The sequence below is a fragment of the Cynocephalus volans genome, chromosome 8 (assembly GCF_027409185.1).
Source record: "Cynocephalus volans isolate mCynVol1 chromosome 8, mCynVol1.pri, whole genome shotgun sequence".
Classification (NCBI taxonomy): Eukaryota; Metazoa; Chordata; class Mammalia; order Dermoptera; family Cynocephalidae; genus Cynocephalus; species Cynocephalus volans.
In genome coordinates this window covers 25,058,590-25,073,344 of record NC_084467.1, presented here as the reverse complement: position 1 = coordinate 25,073,344, position 14,755 = coordinate 25,058,590, and the positions used below count along the sequence as shown (strand labels likewise).

Below are 14,755 nucleotides of genomic sequence, written 5' to 3'. Positions count from 1 at the left end.
GGAATACCAGGAGCCACCAGAAGCTGGAAGAAGAAAGAGCAGATTCTCCCCTAGAGCCTCCAAAGGGAGAACAGCCCTGCCAACACCTTGATTTTGGACTTCTGACCTCCATATAAGTGTGAGAAAATAATTTCAGCTAAGTTTGTAACAGCAGCCCTGGAAAATTAACACAGTGGTCTTCCATTTCAAGGATCCACAAGGCCTGAGATCTGTGTGTTGACTGGAATGTGCCAAAAACAAGGCCATGTGCACATCAAGCCAGCACAAAGCAGCCCAGGCTGGCAAAAGCAGAACAAACTGGCTCAGACAATATCAGATCGACTTGAAGAGGCTCACTCACGCTGCAGTAAGGGAGCATACTATGGAGCTTGAGAGCACAAACTCAGTAGGAGATGAAGTAGGTTCAAACCCTGGCTCCACCACTCAGTAACTAACCCTAACCCTGGGGCAAGTTTCTTAAACTCTCTGTGCCTCAGTTTCTCCATGTGTAAAATGAGGACACAACAGTCCCCACCTGCAGGATAGTCATGAGGATTGTATGAACTCATACATGTGAAGCACTTGGAATCAACAATGTTGACATGTCATGAGTGTAAGATAAGTGTCTACTATTGTTAAACTAACCCAAACCAAAATGGACACAAATGAAATCAAAAATAGTCAAGTAGACTTAAATGTGCCCAAACTGATATGAAGTGAGCCTACTAGTTAAAACTAGCTGAAACTAGCATGAACCAGCTTGAACCTCTTGGGTCAACCCGAGCTAAAACCAGATTAAATCAGTCAAAACAGGATTAGAATAGTCAGTCTGGAATCTGCACACGCACGCTTGCACATGCAAGGGGTCTCTCTACCCTCAGCTTGAAGAGTAACAAACGGCCCCACATCTCCCGAGAGCGAACGGGGAAGCAGGCAGAGAGGGCCACCGCCGCCCACTCCTAACATAGACAGACGGATTTCCCTGCCGGAAACACAATCGGCAGCAATTGACTGCTAAAAGAAACACTCAAATTCCTTCTGTCATGTCCAGGCTCAAATATCAGAAATCAACTTCACACTAATTAAACAAGCGATGGAATATGTGGTCTAGGATCCTGAGCCGCTCAGGAAACCTGGGAGGATCTGGAAGGTTGTCAGAGACCAAGGCCTTCCCCTTCCCCAGGAAGGGGAAGTAACTCCCTCAAAGCCAGGAGCCCACTGAGCAACAGGGCGGGGTGGCAGGTGGGGAGCTTCAGGTGACAGGCTAGAAGTCAGAGGCTGTTGTGGGGCAGCTCGCTCTAGTGGATGCAAAAGCCCCAACTTGGGGTACTTGGAAGTCTTAGCCTTTCACTGGCTCCACCCTACTCCTGGGGTGCCCTCTTCACCCCGCCCCCAAATGCATTTGTGTCACTCTTTGCCTCCTAGTGGGGTCAGATGCTGTAGAGGGACCGGGGGAGACATCTGGCTGATGGGGCAACCACCTTCTGTAGTAACAATCAGAACTTGGGAAGATAAGGAGTCTTCCCTGCGTCCCCGCATGGCTGCCTGGACACAAATGTACTTGGGCCGAGAGAGGTGTGCAGGTCATGGAGCTGGCTGGGGGTCAGGGGTCTCAATTCCGGCCCTGGCTCTGTGTCTGACATGCCATATGACCTTGAGCAGGTCGCCACCTCTTCTGGGCCTTGCTAACCCATATCTGAAATGAGAAGGTGTCCTCCATGGTCACAGAGGGTTCTAAATTCATATAAATCAGAGAGAGCTCATTCATTCAGTCCAGTCCTCTCACTGGCAACTGAAGGAACAGAGGCAGACAGCGTTGCGTGGGAAGCGAAGGGAGCTGCCCTTCTCATCCATCATGCTCGATAAACTCCCTCTGCGTGGAAGGGCCTTCCCTGTGTCCCAGCCAGCACGAGTGCTGTGAGCATCACCTATGGACTGGCTACCTTCTAAGGGCTGGTCACATGACGTGGGTTATTTCATTTAATCCCCCAACAAGTCTACAAGGTATTATCATCCCCATTTCACAGATGGGAAAACTGAATCCCAGCTATTTGAATCTGTGTCTCTAGTTCCCCTAGGGCAGCAGGGGACGTGGGGGAGTGGGGATGCCAGAGGTCAAGGGTTCCATGGAGGACATACCCCAGGATCAACTGAGGAGGCAGGGCAAGGGAGCAGGTGCAGGTCCCAGAAGAGGCTGGGAGGACGGCACCCACTGATTAATTTTGAAACAACCATTTTTATTTGATTTTTCATTCATTAGAATGGTCTCATGGTTCAAAAATATATATCAAAAAAGTCTCACTCTGACCTATGTGCCTCATTTGCCCTATTCTGGCTCCTTGTCTCCACCTCCGATAGGTCACCACTTTTTGTTAGTATCTCATGTGTTCTTTTGGAATTTCTTTACACAAGCACAAAAACGATTGTATATTCTTTATGCCCGTTTCCATGTAAAAGGTAACAAATTACCTACACCATGCTGTACCTTTTCTGAATTTGCTACTCACACATCTTAGAGATCTATATCAGTAATTGGAGGACTTTCTGGATCTTTTATATCACTGCATACTATTCTACTATATAGATTGAAATAATTCACTTAACCATTTCCCTATGGATGAACATTTGAGTTGTTTCTAGTTTTTTTTTGTATCATAAACAGAGCTGCAATAAATAATCATATACATACACTGTTTCATACGTGTGCCAGTATATTTGCAGGAAAAATTCCCAAAAGTGGCTCTCAGGGTTAAAAGCATTGTATTAGTTTTCTATTGTCACACAGCAATATACAAACTCAGCAGCTTAAAACAACACCCACTGATTAGCTCATAGCCTGCAGGTCAGAAGTCTGATGAGGTATGGCTGGGTCCTCTGTTCAGAGTAAAATCAAGGTGTCAGCAAGGCTTCGTTCTCATGTGGAGGCTCTGGGGACTTCAGAGAAGTGCAGAATTTGGTTCCTTGTGGTTGTAGAACTGAGTCTCTGGTTTCTCACTGGCTCTCATCTGGGCCTCCCTCAGCTCCCAGAGGACACCCACAGTCCTCGCCATGTGGCTCCCTCCAACTTCAAGCCAGAAATGCGTTGATAAATCATTCTCATGCTTTGAATCTCTGACTTCTTCTGCCAGAGAAAACTCTCTGCTTTTAAAGGGCTTACCTGATCAGGTTCAGCCCTATTTTAAGGTCAACAGACTTGGGACCTTACTTACATCTGAAAAATCCCTGTTGCATATAATGGAATGTAATCTTTGAGTTCCACGGACAGGCAAGGGCAGGGGATCACATAGGGGTGAAGGCCAGTGAGGGCCACCTTAGAATTCTGCCTAACACTGGTGATTCTGTAACTTAAAAAAATTTTTTTTACTACTTACTTGTACATATTTGTGGAGTACAGTGGGTTGTTTCAATACATGTGTTTATGGCACAATGATTCACTTAGGGTAGATAGCATACTTTTGTACCCATAGTCCTGATTTTGTAATTTTGATAGACATTGCCCCATTGTCCCCCACAGGGGTTGTGCGGAAGGAGCTCCACCCCACCCCAGCAATACCTCACATACCTGCTTTTCTCCATGGTGCCACCTAAACAATGCTACTAAACCTTTAGGTTTCTGCCAATCTGATAGATGAAAAGTGGAATCTCAATGTATTTTAAATTCATGATTATCTTTTTATGAATGAGGCTGAGCCTTATTCAAAAGTGTAAGAGCCATTTATTTTTATTTTTTTATTTTTAACTTCTCAATATACATTGTAGTTGGTTTTTGTGTCCCTTTACCCGTTCTTCTTCCCCCCGTCTCTCTCTCCCCTTCCCTCCCCCACTACATCATATCTGTTCACTTGTGTAAGAGCCATTTATATTTCTTTTTCTTTATGGCTTGTGGTTTTGAGGCATAGAAAGGTCTCTCTAACTCCGAAGTTAATCAAAACCCTCCTCTGTTTTCTTATGGTGCTTTTATGGTTTCTTTTCCTTTTTTTTTTTTTTTTTATCCACTGATTCTTGGAGCTGGAAGTGTCTCTTGTCATTCTCTCTGCAATGATTGCAATGCTGGACCCCAAAAGGCTTGGGGTTCGGGGCAGAGAAAGGAGTTGCCATGGGGGAGTCGTCTTGATGCTGGCTCTGACCTCCTTCAGCCCTGCCAGAAATCCCTTCCAGCAGATCTCCTTTCCTCTTCCCTTCCTCCAGCACTCATTGTATTTAGGCTGGCACAGGGGCTCCCGAGTTGAGAGGGACCCTGCCCTGCCTGGGGAGCTTCCAGCCTGCAGGGTGAGACAAGCACAAGGCCAGAACGGAATTCGAGCCGTGCGTGCGACAGATACAGAACCAGGGCTGGGAGCACATGGGCAAGAGGAGGGAATATTTTAAAAATTATTATTTTCTTTATTTTAAAACTTTTTTATTCATTATTATTTTTTTACATTCTAAGATGTTGCGGAGCAGTTTGGGGGGAGTGGGGAAGGGGAAGGGGGCGGGATATAGGGTGGGAGGAGGAGGAAGGAGCGGGGCGTGGTCGAGGCATGTGGCACCAAGAGGGGGGATTCTAATGGGGGAGTTTGGGAGGTTCCAGTGGGGAGCTGGCATCTCAGCTGAGCCCTAAGGATGAGGGGAAATGGAATGGCAGTAAAGGGAAGAGGAGACACTTCAGTGTAGCAACAGCAGGAGCAAAGACAGGGCGGTGGGAAAATCAGCCTGAATCCCAGCCTGGAGAGGATTTCGTGGATCATAGGTCCTCAAGGACAGGGACAGGGTATGACTTACCTCCACGCCCCTTCTCTGTGCCAGAGGAGGCATTAGCCACAGTTTGACGAATGAAACGAAGCAGAAGGACACCGAGCTTAGAGTCCAGGCAAAATCATTTTCTCTACTCTGACGGCAAGAAGCAAAGACCCCCACCAAGCCTGGGCAGTCGCTGCACACCACTGCCCCCTTGTGGCTGACCTAGGAATTCTCTGTGACTGGCCTCAGGTGTCAGGTCTAAGCAGAGCAAGACCCTGAACCAAAGGGGACGAGAAGGCTAAGTAGGTCTCAGAGAATTGAAAAACTACGAAAACTGATCTGAGAATGTCTGGGTCTAATGGGCCCTCAGAGGCCATCTGGTATGGCTTCGTTATTACATATGGAGAAATCAAGTCACAAAGACGGTACTGGCAGGAAGTGGAGAAGGGAACACTAGATTTGGTGTAAGACAGCCCTCAGTTTGCAGCCTGGCTCTATTCCCTACTGGTTGTAGGACCTTGGGCAGCTGGCCTCAAGTCTCTGAGCGACAGTTTCCATGTCTGTAAAATGAGGCCTGACATCTGCCAGATTTCTCTTTTCTGGTAATGTTAGGCTAAGTTACTCAGATCAATTTTTCTTTTGAAAACAACTAAACATGCTGGTATATGAGGGTACTTCAAAAAGCTCATGGGAAGGGCCGGCCTGTGGCTCACTCGGGAGAGTGCTGTGCTGATAACACCAAGGCCCCGGGTTCGGATCCCATATACGGATGGCCGGTTCACTCACTGGCTGAGTGTGGTGCTGACAACACCAAGTCAAGGGTTAAGATCCCCTTACCGGTCATCTTTTAAAAAAATAAAAATTAAAAAAAAAAAAAAAAAAAAAAAAACTCATGGGAAGGTTTGTATTATCTTTTAATTTTATTTTTCCACAAACTTTTTGAAGTACCCTCATACTGGTATAACCAGAGGGTAAGGAGTTACCAGAACAAAATTAAAGGTAAACAGAGACTCAAACAGATAAACCAAGCAGGAAATTCACTTTTGCTCTGAGAGCATTTCCTGATTCTGGCCAATTTGAACTGTTGTTTTGATGACTTCCCTGGCCAAGGGGCACAAATAAAAGTCTAGAGCACATGGTGGAATATCAAATAGAGGACCATCCCCAGAATAAGTTGGGATCCCAAGGAGCTGTACTCTCAGAAGGAAACCAGCCCTGGTATGGACTTGTGGCCCTAGTTTGTATCTCCTAGGTGGTCTGTATTAACAATCCTTGAACTTGCGCTGAGGTGACTTCAGAATATTTGTGCCTCAGCCTCCTGGAAGAAGCAAATGGAAATCTTCTTTGGAGGGGAATACCTTCAGCCTAGGCTCCAAACTAGTCACACAAATACATTTTCAAGTATAAATGGCAAGCACATGGTAAAAGATAATCAGGCACACAAGTAAATGAGACCCCATGGCAAGAACCAAAAGAAAGAAGAGACAATAAGAACATACCCATAAAGAATTCAAATAGTGGAATTATTTTATGTAGAATAGAAAACAACTATGTTTAAATAAACAAAAGACTAGCTTGAAAACATTTGCATTAATCAGGGAAAGTATAAAAGCAACAGTAGATTTGAAAAATAGATTCGATAAATTTATTTGAAAAATAATTTGCTAAATTGAACTTGTAGAGATGAATAATATAATAACTAAAATTAAAAAGTCAACATCAAGTTTAAAGCAGATTGGACACTGCTGAAAAGAGAATTGGTGAATTAGAAGAAAGGTCAGAAGAAACTATCCAGAATGAGCATAGGGAGACATAAAGATTTAAAAATGATACAGAACAAAAAGCAAAAGACATGGAGAATAAGTGAGAAACATGTAACATGTATTTAATTGGAACTTCAGGAAGGGAGAAGAGACAGTTGGTTAGAGCATGATGTTATAACAGCAAGGGTTCAGATCTCCTTGCTGGCCAGCTGCAAAAAACAAACAAACAAACAAAAAATGGAGAGAAGAGAGACAATGAGGAAGAAGGGTCAATGACTGAAAATTTCCCAGAACCGATTAAAGACATTAATTTACAGATTCAAAAAACCCAATCAATCTCAAGCAGGATAATTCAAAAAATTTTTTTCACCTAGAAAAGGCTATGTAATGTATGATTCCAACTACATGACATTCTAGGAAAGGCAAAACCATGAAGACAGTAAAAAGATCAGTAATTGCCAGAGGCTTGGGAGGAATGAAGATGAACAGGTTAGCACATAGGAATTTTTAGGACGGTGAAACTATTTTGTATGATACTGTAATGGCATATTTATATATATATATATATATATATAAAATTATAAATTGTCAAATCCCATAGAATATACAACACAAAGAGTGAACCTTAATGTAAACTATGGACTTTGGTTGATGATGATAATTGTGGTTCATTAGTTGTAACAAACATACTACACCGATGTAGATGTTGATGTTGAGGGAGGCTGTGTGGGGGAGAGGGAGAGAGCATGTGAGAACTCTCTGTACTTTCTACTTGATTTCACTGTGAACCTAAAACTGCTCTAAAAAAGGAAGTCTATTAATTTTTTTTAAATTGCACTTGGACATATGATGGTGAAACGGCAGAATACCAAAGATAAAGAGAAAAATCTTAAACTTTTCCAGGAAAAAAAAAGAGAAAGACAGATTATCTTCAAAGGAGCAAGATAGGCTGAGAGTTGACTTCTCAAAAGCAACAATAAAAAGCAGAAGACAGCAGAAGTATTATCTTCAATGTGCTAAAAGAAAATAACTGCCAGGCTAGAATTTTATGAAGATGAAATAAAGACATTTTCAGACAAACAAAAACTGTAAGATTATGCCACTAGCAGTCTTCAGGTGGAAAGAAAGAGTCCAGATGGAAGGTCAGAAATGTTAAAAAGAATAAAGAGTAATTAAATGGCAAATATGCGGGTAAATCTAAACAAAACTTGACTATATATATAAAAATGTATTGTGGTTAAAATAGAAAACAATATAGAATTCAAATATATGACAAAAATAATAAATAAGTCAGGAGGTGGGAATTAAACTGCTGTAAGGTCTTTACATTGTCTAGGAGTACAGTAAATGTGTTGATTAACTCTAGACCTGAACAAGTTAAGTATGTGTATTATAACTCCTAGGATAACCAGTAAAACAATAAAAACAGAGAATATTATTTCCAAATAAGTTAATGGGAGCAGAGGTCTCCTCGGGGTGAGGTCTACTAACAACAACAACGATGACATTAATATCAGTCAAAGTGAACTTTAAGGCAAGAAGTACTATTAGGACTAGAGAGGATCACTGTATAATAATAAATGGATCAAGTCATCAGGAAGATATATCAATTTATATACACCTACACATCAATAAGAAAAAAGACAACCTAATAAAATAATACCTGAACAGGCACTTCACAAAAGAGAAAAACCAAATATCAATAAACATATGAAAAGGTGTTCAACTTCACTAGTAATCAGAGAAATGCGAATTGTGATCAAAATAAGATGCTCATATACACTTATCATATTCAGATCATTTACAATTTTAACAATGTCATGTCTTAGAGATTGCTAGACCTACAAATAGGCAAGAAAATCTGAGTGATGACCAAGAGAAAAAATAGACGATAGCATCAAAGCCACAGTTTAGTAGACAAGAACTTTAAAATAATTGATTAATATGTTAAAAAAAATAGATGAAAAGATTGACAACAGCATGAAAAATAGGGATTCAATAGAGTAGAATATATTTAAAAAATCAACTGTTCAAAAAAAATCAAATATTCTTGAACTGAGAAATACAAAATTATATATTTATTTGATGTGTTTAACAGAAAACAGGATATAGAAGAAGTACAGCAGAAGGATGAAAAATAAGATTAGTATTTTGAAGACAGGTCAATAGAAAACGTAAAGCATAAGCTTTGTGGGACACAGGCAGAAGGTCTAATATTTGTGTAATTAGAATTCCATAAGATGAGAAAAGAAATAATTTAGGCAGAAGCAATATTTGAAGTGATATGGCTGACAATTTTCCCAAACTGTTGAAATATATCAACCCACAAATTCAAGAAGCTTAGTAAACCCAAGGAGGATAAAAACAACATATCACTGTCAACAACTGACAATTGAAACAAGAAAACCTTAAAAGCAGCTAATTAAAGAAGACACATTGTCTTTAAAGCAACAACAATAAGACTGATGCCTACATTTCAACAGAAGCTATGGAATCCAAAAGACAATGGAAAGACTTTTTTAAAGTTCAGAAATGGAAAAAAAAATTCCTGATAACCTATAATTCTATACAAGAAAAAAAAACCTTAAGAATTAAGGTGAGGGAGCCATGGGTTACTGTGCAGACATGGCCAAGTCCGAGAACCACACCACACACAACCAATCCTGGAAATGGCACAGAAATGGCACTGAGAAATCTCTTCACAAAGATATGAATCTCTTAAGGGGGTGAACCCCAAATTCCTGAGGGACATGCACTTTTCCAAGAAGCACAACAAGAAAGTCCTGAAGAAAATGCAGGCCACACCAAGGCCGTGAGTGCACGTGCTGAGGCTATCAAGGCCCTCATAAAGCCCAAGAGATCAAGCCCAAGATTTTAAAGGGCACCAGCTACAAGCCTGATTAGCTTGCCTACATTGCCCACCCCAAGCTCAGGAATTGTGCTCATGCCCACATTGCCAAGGGTCTCAGGCTCTGCCAGCCAAAGGCCAAGGCCAAGGCTCAAACTAAGGCCCAGGACATGGCTTCAGCTGCAGCTCTGGCTCTAGCTTCAGTTTCAGCTCCAGCTCAGGCTCCCAAAAGTGCTCAGGCCTTCATGAAGACTCCTGGGTAGAGGCCTCTGTCTGCCAATGTGAGGACAGAAGGACTGGTGTGACCCCTGGGCTGTCATCTGCATGGGGCTGATGTCCTCCTGTGCTGCTTGTATGAATAAACCTGAGGCAGGATAAAAAATAAATAAGAATTAAGGTGAAACAAAGACATCTTTGCACACACACACAAAATAGGCTGAGAAAATGCATTGCTAACAGACCTGTACTACAAGAAATATTAAAGTAAATTCTCAGGCTGAAGTAAAATGATCCCAAATGAAGCACAGACCTTCAGGAAATAATAAAGGGCACTAGAAAGGACAAATATGTGAATAAACATGAATGTATTAACTAATAAAACAAATATATAAATGCCTTGTAGGGGGGGCCGGCCCGTGGCTCACTTGGGAGAGTGCGGTGCTGATAACACCAAGGCCGCGGGTTTGGATCCCTATATAGGGATGGCCGGTTCGCTCGCTGGCTGAGTGTGGTGCTGACAACACCAAGTCAAGGGTTGAGATCCCCTTACCGGTCATCTTTTAGAAAAAAAAAAAAAAAAATGCCTTGTAGGGCTTATAACATATGTAAAATATACAATAATAGCACAAAGTCTAGAGGGGGGGTGAATGGAGTTGAATTGTTGTAAGGTTCTTGCTTTGTTAAAACAGTGGGAAACATTAGCTTAGTACTACAATAAATCTGTAGTACTGTAATAGGTGAAAGATGCATACTTAAATCTCTAGAGTAATCACTGAAAGAAGTTCACAAAAATGTATGAATAGAACCTAATAGCAGGGGAAAAAATGAAATAATGAAAACAACTTGATTATCCAAAAGAAGAAAATAATGGAAGAATAAATAAACAAAGAACAGAAAAAATAGAAAAACAAATAGGAAGATGGTAGACCTGAATACAACTTATATCCATAATTACATTAAATGTACATGGCTTAAGCAAACTAAAAGACAGATATTGTTAGAATGGATTTTTTTTCAAAACCCAATTATATTTCATTTATAAGAAACACATTTTGAGTGTAAAAACACAGACAGGTGAAACAAAAGGCTAAGAAAAAGAAAACATCATTCAAACACTAACTTTTATTTATTTTTTATTTATTTATTAAAAAGATGACCGGTAAGGGGATCTCAACCCTTGGCTTGGTGTTGTCAGCACCACGCTCAGCCAGTGAGCTAACCGGCCATCCCTATATAGGATCTGAACCTGTGGCCTTGGTGTTATCAGCACCGCACTCTACCGAGTGAGCCACGGGCCGGCCCTAAACACTAACTTTTAAAAAGCTGGTATCAGTATATTAATATCAGATAAAATAGGCTTAAGGCAAAAAAATTACTAGAGATAAAAGTGGACATTATAAAGTGATAAAAAATCAATTCTACAAGAAGATATAACAATTCTAAATTTGTATGCACCAAATAACACAGCTTAAAAATATGTAAAGCAAGAGTTTTTGAGACTAAAAGGAGAAATTGACAAATACATAGCCACAGTTGGAGATTTTAACATGTTTCTCAGAAAATCAAACAAAAAATCAACAAGGAGCTATATCAATAATAATATATAATTAATAATGTGTATTATATGGTATATTATTAATATATAATAATTAATAATATAACAATAATCTATATCAAAACTCAATAAGGATGATTTGAAAAAAGTGGTTAGCTAACTTGACTCAAGTGACATATATAGCATATATATGCAGAACACACATGATTTTCTTTCTTTCTTTTGTTTTGCTTTTTTTTTTTGCAGCTGGCCAGTATGGGATCTCAACCCTTGACCTTCATGTTACCACACCATGCTGTAACTAACTGAGCTAGCCATCTAGCCCCCGAATACACATGATTTTCAAGTTCATATGAATGATTTACCAAAATTGACCATACTCTGGGCCATATAGCAAGTCTTAACAAGTTTTGAAGGATTGAAATCATACACTTATAATATTGATAACAATTTGATTAAACTAGAGAACAATAAGAGATACTAAAAAAAAAAAAAATCACCAAATGTTTGGAAGTTAAACAACATACTGCTAAGTAACCCATGAGTCAAAGAAGAAGTCAGAAGAGAAATTAGAAAATACGTTGAATTGAATGATAATTAGGACCAAATATATCAAAATTTATGGATGCAGTAAAGCAGTGCTCATAGGGAAATGTGTGGGTGTAAATATATTAGAAAAGAAGAAAGATGAAAAATCAATGAAAAGGCTGAAAGAAGAGCAAATTAAACCTTGAGTAAGTAGAAAGAAGGAAATAAAAAATAGAATACAGCCAAATGGTAGAAAACAATAAAAAGATAAAACCTGGTTCTTTGAAAAGAGTAATCAAATGGACAAACCCCTATCAAGAATGAAAAGAGAAAAAAGCCAAATATTACCAATATCAGGATGTAAGAGACAGCATCACTCCAGATCCTACACATAAAAAGGATAATAAGGGATTATTATGAACTACTTTATGTAAATAGATTCAACAACTTAGATAAAATGGACAAATTCTTGAAACAAACAATTTAGCAAACTAACATGAAAGAGATGGAACATCTAAATAGCCCTATGGCAATTAAATAAATTGAATTTGAAATTTAAAAAAAAATTCTAATAATGATTACTAAAGGTCAGCTCAAATAGCTTTATGGTAGATTCTATGTAGAATTTAAGGAAAAAATAAGACCTCACTTACACAAACTCTATCAGAAAATAGAGGAAGAGGGACCACTTTCCAACATATCTTATAAGGCCAGCATAAGTCTAATGCCAAAATCAGATAGACACTACCAAAAAAACCACAGACTGATAGCTTTCATGAACATAGTCACAGATATGTTAACAAAATACTAGCAAATATTGCAATATATAAAAAGGATAAAACATCATGACCAATTGTTGTTTATTCCAGAAATATAAGACTGGTTTAACATTCAAAAACCAATTACTGTAATTACTATATTAATATACAAAAAGATAAAAAATCATAATATAATCTCCAATAAATCCAGAAAACATTTTACAAAAATTAACACCCACTCATTATTATAAAACAAGAGCTTCAGTGGCACAACTGGTTAGCGCACAGTACTTATACAGCAGTACATTATTAAAAAGCAAAACAAACACACACATAAAACAAAAATCCTCAGCAAGCTGGGAATAGGTCACTTCTGATAAAATGCATTTATAAAAAGTCTACAGCAAAAAATGAAAAAAAAGACTAAATAAATAAATACATTAGTCCATTTCTGTTGCTCATAACAAAATACCCAGAACTGGGTAATTTACAAGAAAACAAAATTTCTTGTTTCAGAAGCTGGGAAGTCCAAAGTCTAGGGAACACACCTGATGAGAGCATTCTTTGGTGGTGACTTCAGAGACAAAGGTATCACAGTGTGAAATGGTGGAGCAGAGAGAGAGACTCTCATTCCCCTTTTAAAGCCCTCAGCGCCACACCCTTGACCACCATTAAACCATCAACTTAATCACCTGTTCAAAGCCCCAGTTTTCAATTATCGTAACAGGATTTCTCTCCCTCAAAAGTTACAGTGGGGATTAGACTTCTCACACATAAAACTTGGGGGACACAATTCTATCCATATCGGTAAATAGAAGCAAAAAAATTTTTAACAATGTTAAAAAAGAAAAATATCTACAGCTAACATCAAACTTAATGATGAAACATTTAATAGGTTTTTGCTAAGAGTCCCTCAGGCAAACATTTTTTTCTTATCACTTCTATTCAACTTACTGGAAAGTCCTAGCTAGTTCCATAAAGCAAGAAAAGGAAACAAAAGATATAAAGACTAGGAAAATAAGTGAAATTGTCATCGTTCCACACCACATGATTGTATACACAGTAAACCCTAGGGGATCCACTTCCTCTACCCACCCACTCCGCTCCAAAATAACCTACTAAAATTAAAAGTGAATTTATCAAGGTCACAGAATACAAAGTTAATATACAAAAATCAATTCTTTTTGTATACTAGCCACAATCAATTGGAAAATAAAAGAAAAATACTGTTTATAGAAATACTGCCATTTGCAACAACATGGATGGACCTTGAGAGAATTATATTAAGTGAAACAAGTCAGGCACAGAAAGAGAAATACCACATGTTCTCACTTATTGGTGGGAGATAAAAATAAATAAATAAATTCACGCACACACACACACACACACACACACACACACACACACACAAAACGGTGGGGGGGAGAAGAAGACATAACAATTACAATTCCTTGAAGTTGACATGACAAGCATACAGAAAGGACATTGTTGGGTGGGAGGGGGGAGAGGGAGGAGGGAGGGAGTTTTTGGTAATGGGCCACAATAATCAACCACATTGTATATTGACAAAATAAAATTTTAAAAAAATACTATTTATAACAGTAAATATAGAGTCAATAAGTTTTTCACCAAGGTGCCAAGTTAATTCAATGGGGGAAAGAAAAGACTTAATACGTGGTGCTGGAGCCACTGCGCATCCATACGGAAAAAAATGAATATCACAGAAGGAAACAGAATATTTTCATGGAGTTGGCAAAAGTTTCTTAGAACCCCAATTTTTTTCATAAAAGAAAAAAATTTATAACTTGGACTTCATCAAAATTAAAACTGTGTTCTCTTAAGAGACACCTTTAAGAAAATGAATAGGCAAGAAACAGACTTGGAAAGAATACTTCATGGTATTTATATCTTACAAAGGACTTGTATTCAGAGTATATAAAGAGCTAATGCGATCTGAAAAAGACAATCCATGTAGAAATGGACAGAAAGTTTGTGGTAGACTGACACTGGTGGGCCCCAGCGAACTATGCTTCCTGGTATTCACGTCCTTGTATGATCCCTTCCTGCATTGACTCTGGGCTTGGACGTGTGATTTATACTGGCCTGTGGAGCATTAGCTAGCATGAGGCAGGAAGACAAACTCGTGCACACTGGGCTTTGTCCACTTTGAATGCTCCATTTGGAACCCTGAGCCACCACGTAAAGTGATCTGGCTACCTTGATGGGGGACCAGGAGGAAAGAGATACTTGGCCAGCCTCCAGCCGTTCCAGCCATCCCAGCTGAGGCACCAGACATGCATCTTAAACCACCACTGACTGTCAGCCCCTGTTGAGCCTTCAAATGACTACAGTTAACATCACATGGAGGGAAAGAACAGGCTAGATA

General features: G+C 39.5%; 1 pseudogene; it reads left to right on the top strand.

The window, feature by feature from the left end:
- The first annotated feature begins 9,086 nt into the window (after positions 1-9,086).
- LOC134384099 (large ribosomal subunit protein eL29-like) lies at positions 9,087-9,572 on the top strand (annotated as a pseudogene).
- The last annotated feature ends 5,183 nt before the right edge of the window (positions 9,573-14,755 follow it).